At 38.2% G+C, this 14,570-nt stretch overlaps 1 protein-coding gene across 8 annotated transcripts in view; it reads right to left on the reverse strand.

Annotated features, from left to right (window-relative positions):
- Window positions 1-14,570, reverse strand: part of SOCS6 (suppressor of cytokine signaling 6) — a 120,984-nt gene that overhangs the window by 20,490 nt on the left and 85,924 nt on the right. For 7 of the 8 annotated variants that reach the window (XR_005604775.1, XR_751473.4, XR_002044768.3 and 4 more), the window contains 3 exons: window positions 13,761-13,865; window positions 13,551-13,674; window positions 12,163-12,301 (listed from right to left, as the gene is read on the reverse strand). The gene's annotated coding sequence lies outside the window, so the exon portion shown is untranslated. The remainder of the gene's footprint in view (window positions 1-12,162; window positions 12,302-13,550; window positions 13,675-13,760; window positions 13,866-14,570) is intronic. The other variant, XR_002044771.3, reaches the window with a different exon arrangement.

A 14,570-nucleotide genomic window follows, 5' to 3' on the forward strand; every position in this document is an offset into this window, starting at 1 on the left:
TTTATTGTTCCATATAAAATGGGTACCATTAGTTAAGAGCAGCACAAAAAAAGATATTTTGTTCATTTGAAATCAAAATTTATGGAACATCTAACTTCTCCAGGGAAGAAATTCTTCTTTTTCCCATGTGCCTAAGAATAATCAATAATTAGTGATGTCTGTGAAATTAATGATTCTATGAACATCCCAAATTCTCTATTTTCAGGCACAGCTGATATTTGTGGAATACCACCAAGTCAAAGAACCCAAAGAAAGAAGAGAAGGTACAATTTTAGCTAGGTGGGATCTCTCTTACTCTGGAAACGTGACTGATATCTGTTTGTCAGAGCTTCAGTTCATCCTTTGACAATCTGGGTATCAGAAGTTATTTTGATTTATTATCTCATCATTTTTACCAGCTCTCAAATTGTTGTTCTCAAGGGAATCATTTCCAAAACACATTTCAGCAGTGGTTCATATGAAAGTACTTCCTATTCATCAGGAAGCAGTCTGCAAGTGAAAAATCTAACATGTCTCTTGTCTGTATCCTCTTTAACAAGATCCAAGACTTCAATATTGGGAAGTGCCTATGTTCTGAAAAGTTGATTCCTAGAGAGGAAAACTATTTTATATTTGACATGTGATACCTGGGACTTGATGCAAAGCTTCTGGCAACTCCACCAGGTGCTGCAGTGTGCAGATGGGTAACTTGCACCCGGGCAACTATTTAAATATTGAGGTTTTTGCTTCTAATTTTCAGAAGCTACTGAAACTTCTGAAAAACTTCTGGAAACACTGAATTTTTTTTCCAATCTTTTTCTCACTTTCAATTCTGGACCAGACAGTGATAAATATATGGGCCTAGAGTTGTGCTTTACACAATTCTATTCTGTTTCAGTTTAAATCACTCAATGATATCATCCTATTGAATAAAGTGTCAAGCCAACTCACTATACAAGTTGGTAAAGAATGCTTTGGAGTAGATTACAGGTGAGTTGTGATATATAGCTATGTCTGGTGCAAATTTTGTGTGGGTTTTATTTAACCCCTTTGGGTTTTTGCTTCTTGAGGGTTTTATTTAACCCCTCTGTTCTTTTGCTTCTGGATGAAGGTAAGCAAGATGAAAGCAGCACAATCCCAGGAGGAAAGAATAAAAACTGAGATTGGAGAATATATCAGGGAATGACACCTGGTGGAAGGAGTTGAGGAAAAGATATGGCAGAATCAAGCTTCATTCCAGAAAGATTCAGAAACACTGGCCCAGAAAGACACCATAAGGCCTGAGATAGTAGTTATTTGGACAAAGACCAAAGGATCTGTTCAGAGGTTCATACAGGGAACTGTTACAAAACAAATACTGATAAAACAATGCATACTTTGCAGAAAAAAAATAGAATTACTTGTTTATGGTCTGGAAACTGAGTTTGGATGATTTCCACATGAGTTTTTATATTTTATATTACTCCTCTTCTACAGCTCTGTCTATGGTAAATCCAATTGCAGTGCAAGAGATTTGTTTACCTTCAGCATCTGTTCTACACATTCTGCTGGGAATCCTGAAGTGCAAAATTAATTAATATTTTCTCCTTTTCCATTGGCTCTGTCCTCTATGAATAAATAATGCTGGTCATTTATTAAATATTTGTTGTCTCACATTTCTTGTATCTCACATAATGAAAAAATGAATAACTGCACTACTAATCTCCTGTGAAACCTTAGCAACAGTCTTCACCTTTGCTTCCCTGTTACATTGCCTAGTCTCAACAGTCCTCTTCTTATCTGATGTTTAAAACTTTTCTAAGCTTCACTTTGACCACAGATGATTTACGTTTTTTCCCGTGGTTCATTGATATTTGTTTTTTAATTCTTCTCTCTTTGAGTATCATTTTCGATCTCTCAAGCATGTGCTTGCTTAGCAGTATAATTACTTTTGTGTGTGTATTGCTCTTCCTCTTACCACTACTTCTGGCTCCTCTTGTATAGATTAAAAGTTCTTCTTTTGATATTTTCTATCTTTGTTTTCCCTCCTACATGACTATATGACTTTAGTGTCATATTTAGGCAGACTTTGGTCTCTCATACCTGTGTCCCAGGATCATTTCCTAACTCAGTATTACTGAGGCAGATTTTTGTGTTAATCAATGTAAAACTAAGAACTGCTCATTTCTATAGTTTGCAGTATCTCTGGTAAAATGTATTTGTATTTTATTATATTTCTGACATCCACAGGATAATTTTGAATCACTTTTTATATGTAAGAGATCACAGTTTATACCTAACAGGTATATCTCATCACAACAATAGAAAACAATGTAGGAAATTTTATGGCATCACGATCTCAAGTTAACTTCTCCACGTGTGTCACAAACTCATCTGTCCTCAAATCCAAGCCAAAAACTAATAAGGTAGCGAAAAGTAGAGGTGACTGGTTTTTTTCTGCACCTAAAGGATCAGGACAGCACCAAGGACTGACCTGTTTCTTTCAGCTGCACTGTGTCATACCCCAAGACTAAAGTAACAGCCATAGTGAGCGCCTCCCCACATGGAAAACTCCTTTCCTTTTGGTGCAGGATGACTCTCACAAATGCCACAGCATTACCCTCCAGCTCCATTAGTAGTCCTGAGAGTGCCTGGGAATCAAGTACAGTTTGATTAGTCCTAAAATGCCTCACACATAATGGCTGCACACAGCACCCAAATGCAGATCTGTCCTTTTACACAACCTGTGTTGGCACCATCCCTCATGAATAAAAGTCTAGTCATCCCTTCTCACTCCATATGAGCATAAATTCCAGGTTAAATTATAACTACATTTTTATAAGATGTCCTCTGTGTAATCGTTTTGATTGGGAAGCTGTTGCAGTGATGAGAAATCTGATAGACTATCAACAAATCTGCGTGCACTAATTGAGCTGATATCCATGTAAGGCAAAACTAGCTGACTCCTTCGCAAAGTCAAGGCAGAGAGAAAGCTTGTGAGGTTTTGTGGGTCTTATCAGAAGGTCTTTCTATATTTATTCCCTGAAGTGGCTTTGGGAAGAGGAGAGAGGAGGGTTTTTGCTTCACAGGAAAAAAAAAATCTTCTATCATAGAAAGGGAGAATGAGGTATTCAGGGAATATATGTCTTTCCAAATATTTTTAAATTTTTTGAAATTTTATTTTTAAATTTTGATTTTCTGGGTTTCATGCTTATTTTATGAAGGGGCAACAAATTGATCCCATGTATTCTATTCTCTCTTGCACTTTTCTGTTCCAGAGGTTACCTGCCCTTATGTTTACAGTTTACATTTTCAAATTATAATGCTTCTTTTACATTCCAATTAGTTCTTCCAAAGTTTCATGCCACTGTTTACAATTTCTTATTTAACGTATTTGAGGTTTAAGCCACAGTGGTCTCCAGGCAAGGGCAGTGCTAAGCAGGCAGCATAAAAATTAGTTTTAACTGCCCTTGAATAAAAATAAGTCATCACAATTAGAGGGATGGTCTATGATGCAAAGCATCATGCAGTTCAGTAGCAGGGGTCTGCCATGTACTGTGCCTCTTTTGCTGCAAAATTCCTAACTATTTTGTTTTCTCCTATAGAATATTTGAGTTGTATCCATTCTTACCAGAAGACAAAACTTTTCTTTTCAACACAGTTCTCAGGGGAGATTTAAGGCCATCTTACTATGTATCTTCTGAGTTATCATGGAAAGGGGGTTAGATTTTAGCTTTTTGAATTTTTTAGAAAATCCTTGATGGGATTCTGGCCACTGCTTGATGAAATGGTACTTGTAAATCTCTGCTACAAGCCCAGCTGAAGCATTCAAGGTTATGCTAATTTCAGCCCATGACTCTCCTGGTGGGATGAGAGAGGTTGTAAAATTCAAGTATTGGCTAAGGTCTAAAATGTGAATATTTATGTCAAGCTTTTCAATTGCCAAGCAACAGGTACTGTACAGTTACAAGTCTTCTAAAGGTGCCTCACTGCTCTTACAGAGGGAACTGGAACAGGTTTCCCAGAAAGGAAGTGAACTTCCCATCCCTGGAAGTGTTCCAGGCAAGGCTGGATGGGGCTCTGAGCAACATTCTCTTGTGGGAGGGATTCATGTGTAAAGCAGGGGGGATTGGAATTCAGTGATCTCTAAGGTCTCTTCCAAGGCCGTTTTTTGATTCTATGAAAGACAGTCATATTATCAAGAAAATAACTCTCAGAAAGTATAAGCTCTACATAAATATTCAATCTTTTAATTAACATATGTGAGAATGGAGTGATCTGAGTAACACCTTTATGAATTGTCAAGTATAAAGAGCCACAAATCCTCATGGCTATGATGTTGTTTTCAGTGAGCAAGTCTTGCTGCTGCTAGGTTTAGAGTAAATCCTACACACCAAAAAAAGCAAGGAGAATAACAAAATATATTCTCTTGGGGATTAATAAAGACAGATTTTTAAATTTTTTATAATATTTCTATATACATAAACACATACAGATATATAAGCAATGAAGACATCGAGGGGGCACTATTTCTCCCCAACTGGCTTTGCCCCCTACTCAGCTATGAACCTATTTGAAATGCCACTAAAGTAGACAGAAGGGCCTCTACTGTCTTCAGCAAATACTAAGTCAAGCCCAGAATTACCTCCATAAACATCATTAGCTTAAACATCTCACAAAATGGCAGCACTGATATCCCAAACCCCAGGCTAATCCAACTCATTTGCTCAATCAATATCTCCTCTTTGACTTTATCCCTTGAACATCTAACAGATATTTCTTTGGGAACTGTGTGCTAAATGTGAAACATTGACATCCTGGAGGCTCACAAAAACTCAGTCTAACAACTTGGGATTTTTATTATTTCACTTTTTTTATTTTTCTGCCCCAAGGAGGAGCAGTGCAAACCTTTCCAGAAAAACAGAGTGACCCAACACTTGACAGAGGAATCTTAAAGTTTCATTGCAGTCTTTGTATTGGTACAGAGACTTTATTAAATAAGAAGAGGTTAAGAAAAAACCAACAAAAGCTGACTACTATTTCACACTCTGGTGCAATTGTAAATGATGATTACGTGCAGTACAGAAGCATATGCAGTCTCTGACCTTTGTTTTTAGGGCCATAAAACTCTTCTAGTTATAATGACAAATGCCTCAAAGACTGTTCTATTTGGAACAAACACTAGCTGCAAGGTGATTTGAGCCATCTCTCATTTCTGCCTCTTATAGATTTTCTTTAGATTGGAATATTGTGATTAGAAAGCTCTCCTACCAGCAATATGCAAGCAAACAGGTTGACAAAAATAAGAGTGGCTTTAGAATAGACGCTTGCATCTATGATCTGATTAAGTGCAGAAAAGACCATTGTCATTCAAATATTTGAAGCAAAAAGAGGGAGGGAGGGAAGGAGGGAGGGAGAGAAAGTGTTTCAATTCATCCAATCTGTTTAAAACAACATTACACCATCAGCTGTGCAGAAAGCAATTTTTTCTCTGTTACAGTCTGCATTAAAATCTGTTGGACCAATTCTCAGTAAAGCAAGTATCAAGTGAAGTCAATGGAGTGTCACCTTACAGGAGTAGATACAGATCCATATTTCAAAGTTTGTCTTTGTAATCCTTGTAGCAACAACATCACTTTCCCTCTGAAATTTACCCATTCCCTTTCTAAGCACAAAGGGATGCTTGCTACCTGTGCCTGTGAAAAGAAAACTGCTTTAGCCCAGATAACTCACCTAGCTCTAAACCTGCATGTTCTTTTCCCCACAGTAACCTGTGACCAACAGTGCAAATTCAAAAAATAATAATAAAAAAAGCCAAGTCATCTACTCACATTTATTGCACTGTTGTAGCTGAGGTTATGTTAAACTTATGTTTAGTTACTCAAAAGATTTGTGTTGTCTGCCTAAAAGTGCTAACAAATTTAGACTTATGTTATACTTTGTAATGATTCACCTTATTCCATCATAAAATGTACAATAATTCATCAGCAGAGGAAAATAGAATCTCTTTTAAGTTTTAAGTTCTTCCAAGTACTTAAGTTTTGATGATTAATAAATCATAAAGAAGTCCAAAATTTAGCTTTCTCTGTAAGTTATATATGAATTCCCATATTATATCAGTACAGCATGCAATATATGATAATTGCGTTACTACAGGTAGCATAGGAAGATTTTATTCTTGTAAAGCTGTTTTGAAATAAGTTGAGGCCTATGTAAAATAATGATTCATTAAGATGGCTATTAATTTCAAGAACACACTTTCTATTCCCAGAACCTATCCTGGCCAAAAGCCTGTATTCTCTATTTTCTGTATTACTCAATCCCCAGTTGGTCTCACTGTAGGGTCCCTCCTGGGAGGTCTGGACAGGAAACCCCTGGTAACAAATTACAGATTTCTACCTCCAGAGCTAAATTAGTAACCTTGTTAGATGTAACAGCTGAAGTCTGTTATCCCTTCTGGAAACATGAGCTCCTCCATGGTTCCCAGAGAGGGATGTGACAGCTGAGAGTTGTATTGCTTTAATGGATTTTCACTTGTCTTGATCATTCAGAAATATTCCTCCTCTTAATCATCCAGGCTGTTACAATTTTTTCATTTTCTTTTTCTGTTGCACACATTTATTAGAGCTAGTTTTTTCCACAAAAATTTATGAGGAAGGGAATTCCTGCATCAGTCTTTTTTAAGGTGACCCTATGCCCTAACATCTTCACAAAATATAGCATTAACAAACTAAGCCAGGCTGTGACTTAGCAAAGTTCAGAGATAATTCAGGCAGTGAAATCACAGTGATAGAGTGTCAAATGTTTTCTTCTGCACTATAAAGGAAAACATTCTCTTTGAACTCAGCAAGGACTTTGTAGGACAGGAGGATTATTTGAACCAATTTTCAGCACACTCTTCTCAAACTGTTCTGTGTGTTGGAGGAAAACTGCAGAATGTAAATTGCAAATTGTTTCCCCCAGTCAGATAAAGGACACACACAAGGTTCTCCTTGTATTTATGTGTCTGGTGGTACTTGAGTCTGTGGCAAACACTTAGTCAATAAGAGCAAACATCAATAGCAATAAAAAAGGCTTGTCTTTCCTTTTCCTCAAAGTCAATGGAATCTGTCTCATGTGATTTACTTGCCCCCTTTTGCAGGTAAAATAGTCCCAGGGCTGGAACAATTCTGTTTGATAGGCACATTTTACAACTATTTAAATGGCTGTCAATATCATCATCCATCTTCTGCCGTCAGAAGTTTGCCTTGCTTTTTTATCACATCTGAACTGACCATATGCACGTAGGGACTGTGTTGATATCACCTTAATTTCTCTAATTCAGAAATTGCATGGCAATTTAGATGCCACTAAAACCTATCCAGCATTGCTACATCTTCCTAAGACCAGCTAGTGAGGATAAACAATCTTCAAGATCCACACTATCTGAAATGCCCTTCTATGTTTGCCATTTATTAATTACAGAACTGGTTTCTGTTACGTAGCTTTGTTTGCTTTAAGAAAGGATGATTGTTTGGTAACACCGTGTGGTTAACCAAATAGCAGATGCCATTTCCCAGCTTCTAATTTAAGTTTGGCTTGTGAAGGAGAGAAACAGAAGAGAATGAAGGACAGTCAGAGCTATCCAATTTGGTTTTGATTCGTCAAAAATATGAATGGTGTTATTCTGTGTCACCTTAGCCTGGCCCTTGTCCCTAATGACCACTGTACCTTCACACATTTGAATGTCTCGAAAAGAATTCACAAAAGGGAATTTGTTAAGTACAGTCTTGCAGAACTAAATGGACTTTGGTAGTATTTGTGTGCCATACCATAAGCGTCAGCAAACATTTCATCAGGCTTCTGAGTAGTTCCCTGTGCTAAATTAAAAGCACTCTGTGATATATTTTGAAAAGAAAGTATTAAAAGAGCCTAAAAATACACCAAAAATAGGAAAGGAAAGCAAGGGGGCCAATGAAAACAATAAAGCATTTCAAGAGAAGGTGATATTAGAAGGACAGAAGGGGGAAAAGGAGATAAGTAGAACAATAGCTGTGTAAAAGAAAATACTCAATCCAAGTATGAATATGATGAGTCATAAACTAACAATGTAAGTGATGTCTGTTATATTAATTGCATTGACTTTTGGGGATGTGTCTGGAAACACAGACACAAATTTTGTAGATGCACATAACAGTTACACCACAGCAAAGTTTTGCTCCAAAATATTTCTACCAAATCTGTTACATTACATTGACTATGTCTTTTCAAGTAAGGACCTGACAGTAAAGTTCTCAGTGTCTGTGTTAATCTGGCTTTCCTGTTTCATAACAAACAGATCACACTTGTCACATACAGTCTGACCTCCCCGAAATTTTTCACTTTCTTCATCTTTGCCTATACTATTGTTCAAGACTATTCATAGGGCTGTGTCCCCCTTCTGGAATAAGTGCCAGTATGATTTTTTAAAAATGTCCCTCATCTGTTATCATACACAGGAATGTGATCAAATCGGGAATTTTCCTTGATATGAGCCACTGTAATGCTGAATTTCCTGCAATGAATCTCAAATAGTTGTATCTGTCTTGTCCATAGAACTGGAAATAAATTTTTATCTATTTTGAAGGTCAGTAGATCAAAGACAAAGGTATGGTTCATGATTTCTTATCCTGTCCCAGCTACAAAGTAAAATTACTTCACTTGAGCTACTGTGACAGTGATTGTTTAGCATCCTGTCCAGGATACAAGATGGAATTTTACACTCAGTTTGCAGTGGAAGAAATAAAGACATAAAAATTGCTAGTATAAGATATAGAGACAATATCAAGTCATGAATAGATTGCAGTAAAGCTTAAAATCAAACAAAAATTAATCTGATAGTAAACAAAAAGACTTCTGTGGCTTTATTGCCAGATGCTGTAAACTCCCTTTAACTGTGAATTTAATTGATGTTCCTTTCCAACATCAGTAGATGCTGTGGCAGTTTGACAGTGTCCCAAAAAGGGCTCTGCAGAATCCCAGGGAGCACAACTAAGCCTTGAACTTCAGAGAATGACACATTAGAGCAAGAGGCTCAACCTTAGCAACCAGGCTTACAGCATTATACTGGTTAAAGATTATTTCTCACAAAGAAAAGGATTAGAGATTCTTGTTTAAAACAAAAGCTGACATTGTGCTTTATAGTTATATATCCCCAAGGAGAGGAACAACTGTACCAGCCAACTGCACAGACCAAAAGAGCTGAGGTGTTAATGTGGACTGCACCTGCACTCATATATTGTGAAAAGAAGTCTCTAGACCCTGTCTAAAGAAAAAAAAAGGTGTCTTCACAAAGGTCCTGGCTTATTAATGTGTTAAGTCTATGGTTATTCACTTAAACCTGTATAAATACACCAAAATCAGTAGCAATAATGGACCTGCATTTCAATGCCCTATGAAATTTGTGCCTCTATATCCTCTAACCAGATTTTTAACAGGTTTTAATTACAAAAAAAATATTTTTTTATATTGTATATAAACCCTTGTCCGGAAAAAAAATTATTGGAAACAATACAAAATTTAGTATCACTGAAAATCTTGAAAAGCAATTCAGTTTGGAGAAACTGCATGTTTTTGTACAATCATCCCAGCCTTGTCTTATATGTCTTGCAGAAAGGTATGTCCAGAAAATTCAATACAAACAATGTAACAATGAAGCTCAAAAATAGCACATTACCTTTAAATTGCATTGGACATTACACGTGTCTGGATAGACAGTAGGATGCAGTAACATATTGTGCAATTACAATTACATTTGTAATTCCAGTTTTTGTGACAGTCATGTGTGCAGCAGGATGCTCTGCCTGGAATGTGCAAAACAACTCAAACAGCGCTGTTTTGCAAGTTACTAGTGGTGAACTGAGAGGGGGTGTCATGCTGCTTTTGGTATTGAATTATGTTAGAACCTGCCTGACTCATCAACCCCAAAGTTAAACACCCTGATCTCAAGGTGAAGATGTGGCAGACATGGTAAACTATCCTTATCTAAAAATGCTGAGCTGGCACAGCTGGCCTGAAACATATGACTGACAGTCAATCACTTTAAACTCTCAAAGTCCAGTCCCACTTTCAAAAGGCAGGTTCTTCTAAAATACCCCTTGAAGTGCGTGTGGAGATTCCTCCCTTGGGTGGGGATGCCCCTCAAGGTCACTCCTCCAGACTGAGCAAAAGAGACGTGCCCAGGGTCATTGGTCTGGGTGAGTAACATCAATCTCTACTTAATAATTGCTTCTTTTTTGCTAGCTGTAATACAGCTGCTTTAATAGAGCACACTATACTGTACTATACTAGTAGTTTTAGCTTCTATACTGTGTAGCAAATAATGCTGATTAAGATCTTTTTGTCTCTTCATTTAGCATAGTAAGTCATTCATTCTTATATAAATATATTTGGCTTGCCATCTTTAATCCTGCCAGACAAAGTTGTACAAAGGTTCAACCATACCTCTATAATTCCTTATATTGAAACCACTGACAAAGTCTGAGTGTAGGCTTGGATCCAGCTGCACCCAGGCTCTTTAGAAAGAAGGGGCTACTTCCTGCACCTCGTGACTCAATGGGAGGGCTTCTCTTATTAACTTTATCTGAAGCTCCCTCTCCACCCACGACACGACTATTTGCTGATTTATCTGTGACAGATTTAATGTGTTGGCAGATACAACTTTCAGTGTCATGACAGCTGTGCATGTCAAATCTCAAAAGTAGTTAGTATAAGTTCTCAGTTTATTGTTGCATATGAGCTGTTGTTTTGGACTTTCCTCACTGTATACCAAAAATTCACAGTCTAGCAAGTATTTTTAAAATATGTATACAAAGGATTCAATTGCAGGCTCTATCCTGACACAGTTCAGTGTAGGCTTTTTCTACCTTTTCTCTGAAGTGGCTCATAGTCTAATATAAATTGAAATGTCAATACCTTGTATGACATTTACCTTGGCCTAGCAGGAGATCAAGAATAAAATAATAAATGGATTTTCTTCCTGTTCAGCCGGACTCTACAGAATGAAGCTCATATTTTTAGCCAAGTTTTTTTTTAAATATAAATTTTGCTTATTTTTTGAAAGCTCTTTTTCTAATTTTTGCCACGATCCCCTGGATCAAGAAGCACTAGCTGCAGAGACATTGGCATAGCCATATTCCTGGAAGCATCTGCGCTAAATCACCGCTCCTATGACGAAATGCTGAAGGAGCTGGAGCTGTTTCAGACTGAAGAAGAGAAGGCTCAGGGGGATCTGATCAATGTGTACAAATACCTGAAAGGAGGGTGTAAAGAGGATGGAGACAAGCTCTTCTCAGAGGTGCCCAGTGGCGGGACTGAAATACACGAGGCTCCCTTTGAACACCAGAGAACCCTTTTTCACTGTGAGGATGGCTGAGCACTGGCACACATTGCCCAGAGAGGTGGTGGAGACTCCCACCTTGGAGATATTCAAAAGCCATCTGGACATGGTCTTGCACAACCAGCTCTAAGCAACACATCTTGAGCTGGGGGGCTGGACCAGAACACCCTCTTCCCACCTCAGACACTTCTGTAATTCTGTGTTTCTGTGAAATCTGCTAAGATGGACTGTGTTTCATAAGACAGTCAAACCAGCATAAAAAAACCCAAGGTCTTTTATGGAACCTTTACCTATAGACCTAAATATCCTCGATTGTGTACATGAGAAGAAAGATGAGAAGAAAATTAACAAAGGAGGATAACATAAACTGACTGGGTTTTGAATCACAGTGGAAAAATGCCATAAAAAGACAAACAGCAACTCCCTAAATTAGAATAATATAATTCATAAATAGTTTAAAAGCATTTTTCACCATTCAGGATTTCTTTTTTCTGGCTATTAGTATAAACAGACATCCTTGGGTACTAGGAATGCCATTTAATGGCTTTCAAGGGCAAAATAAAGTTGCACTTACTAAAGAACAAATACATGAAGGTTGCCTACTGCTCGGTGATTTAACTTCTAGAAATGTTCTGCATTTAAAATTTCATGCATTTGAAAGATTTTTTGCTTTGCTTTGTTTAATTACCAGGATGCCAATTCATTATTATAGCATCCTACTAATGATGGAGGGTACATCCTTTATTTATCCCTATCCCTTTGTTAACCATACTTATGAAGTGCTACGTTTCAAGAACTGTAATGACCAGTGAGAAAAAGTGCTTATTTTAATTATTTAAATTACTTACCAAATTTGAAGCCACATAAGTCTCCAGGAAGGCAGCCTGCCTAACTGAAAGCTTGCAGCTGCAAGATGACAGTGGGCACACCCTTCAGTTACACTGAACTGCATCTCTTCCTCCTCAGTACACGTTCGGAGAACTTATTCTACAAAACATGTAAGGATGGTTTCAGAGGGTGTCCCGAGGGCTGAAGTTGATAAATTGTGAATTACTTTACCTGGTAATATTTCATTCCTGATCTGTATTGTCTGTGAACCTCTCCTAGTAAATGTGGAGCTTTTACACTCCCTAGGCAATCTGTCTGCTGCTGAGCCCTCTGAACTCACATTTTTCTAGGCAACAGGCAGGCAAATCTGTGTGAGTAAAAAAGAACACAACCCACCTCTACTAGGTAAGACTAAAAACACTTTACAGGTCTACAGGAACTTCCAAGAGATTTCATTTTTAAAGCCAATTAGGAAGTTTGGATTTTGGGGGCATTGGGGGAAGCAGTGGAACATGTAAACAGAAAATCACAGCTTTCAGATGCTCATCAGCACTACAGAAGCATACGGCTGCAAGTTTATGCAGTGTATTAGACTGTTCTATGAGTAAAAATGGCATGCCCTTAAGGCATATTTGCAACAGAGTATGCTGCTTTAATAACTTTCAATTTTGTTAATATCTGTAGTTGCTAGATAGAATGTATTTTTCTTATTACTCCGTGGATGGGCTTTTTCACTCTTTCCCCTATCCTAATCCAATATATCTTGCCATATATAATCTAGACAGGGCGAGTAGTGCCCAGTCTGAAATCACTTGGAACGGTTCCCGAGCGAGCCGCGCGCTCACGGCGCTTTGGGACCGGGGCCGCCAGGAGTTACCGTCAGTGCGCAGCGCCCTCCTGTGGCCGCTCCCTGGAACTGCAGGAGAGCTGCGCGGCTCTCCCGCCCCCGCGAGCGGGAAGGGGAAATGGTGCTGGCACTGATGATCCGCCAGAGTCGGCAATTTGCAAACCTCTCTTTTCCCCAGCCTTAAAGAAGCATTAATAAAAGAGTAAAGCACCAAAACCATTAAACCTAATTGTTAATTTGATGGCATATGAGTACAAAACACAAACGGGCAGACTGTCCAAAACCTGCCGAGATACTGCTTTGTTATGTCCTAATAATCACTCTTGGTAAATCCGATTAACGACCACAGTAGATGACAGAAACATTTTCAGGTCTTTCGTTTCTTATAATAAAAGAAGGATTTTTATCAATAAATAATACATGGGACATGATATTATAGGGGAAAGTTATCAGGAAAAACTTCATGCTCTGATCTAAAACAGCAGAGCAAGACTACTTTCAGGGAGGCATAGGCAAGGCAAGGGTAAATTGTCTGGAGGCTGCAGCCACGCAGCTACTCACGGAATTGCTTGGGTTCTGTGGCTCCTCAGAAGCTCTTCTTTGGCCTTAATTTGCAGTGCATCAGAGAAAGCAGATTCAGTCACAGCTCTGGATAATTACTTGAATTAATGAGACAGTCCCGCAGCTTAAAAATACACAAATACACAAAAGAGATGTTTATATCAAATTAACATATCCATTTAAATAAAATCCTGGTAAGAATCTACTTACAGGGCACCTGCAGACCCCCTGGCTGGGAAGGACAGGGTGTACTCAGGACACATCACATCCTCATGTGTGGAGGCACCTCTTGAAATCAGCCTTGGTTAGGGACATCTTTAAAAAAGATCAAGCAAAAATGAAAAAAAACACTCCAGTTTTCAAGATTCTCACACTACCCATACTCTTCCTTTTACTCTGGTGAGAGTAGCTTATTTCTGTTCCAACTGTATTTACATCTAACTAAATGTTCAGTGGCATCAATGATGAACTCTGAAGGGATTCAGCTCCACACTGTCTGCCTTGATGCAGACATGAGCAAAACAGCAAACAAATGGAAAATATGCTCGGGTTTTCAAAGAGAGTCAGGTATCTCTGCCAAAAGAGACAAACAAACAAACAAGCAAAAAATGCCACCTTAATTCATCCTTCACTGTTGCACAGAACTTAAAAAAAATACCAACCAACCAACCATCCAAACCCAAAAAAAAAACCCCCCAAAAAACACAACGGAGCAGACTGCCTGAGAAAGCTCCACTGAGTCCCTTTTCTGCATGTTTTGCTAGTTCACACTCTCTTTCTCCTGCTATCTCTGCTTTTACTACACACACTTTGCCCTTAATTACTAGCACAAAGCAGTACAGAAATGTAAATGTGCCGTCATTTGGAGAGAGGGAAAGGAAACAGACCTATATAGGACATCTCAGTTATTCGTGGTCTCTTGAAAAGCTCTGCTTTCACTTGTCACAGACCGAATTTGTCACCTTAGGGCTATGGTGAAACCCACTAGTGCCAGCAGAATTCAGGCACTCCAATCAGGCT

The sequence above is a fragment of the Corvus cornix genome, chromosome 2 (assembly GCF_000738735.6).
Source record: "Corvus cornix cornix isolate S_Up_H32 chromosome 2, ASM73873v5, whole genome shotgun sequence".
Taxonomy (NCBI): Eukaryota; Metazoa; Chordata; class Aves; order Passeriformes; family Corvidae; genus Corvus; species Corvus cornix.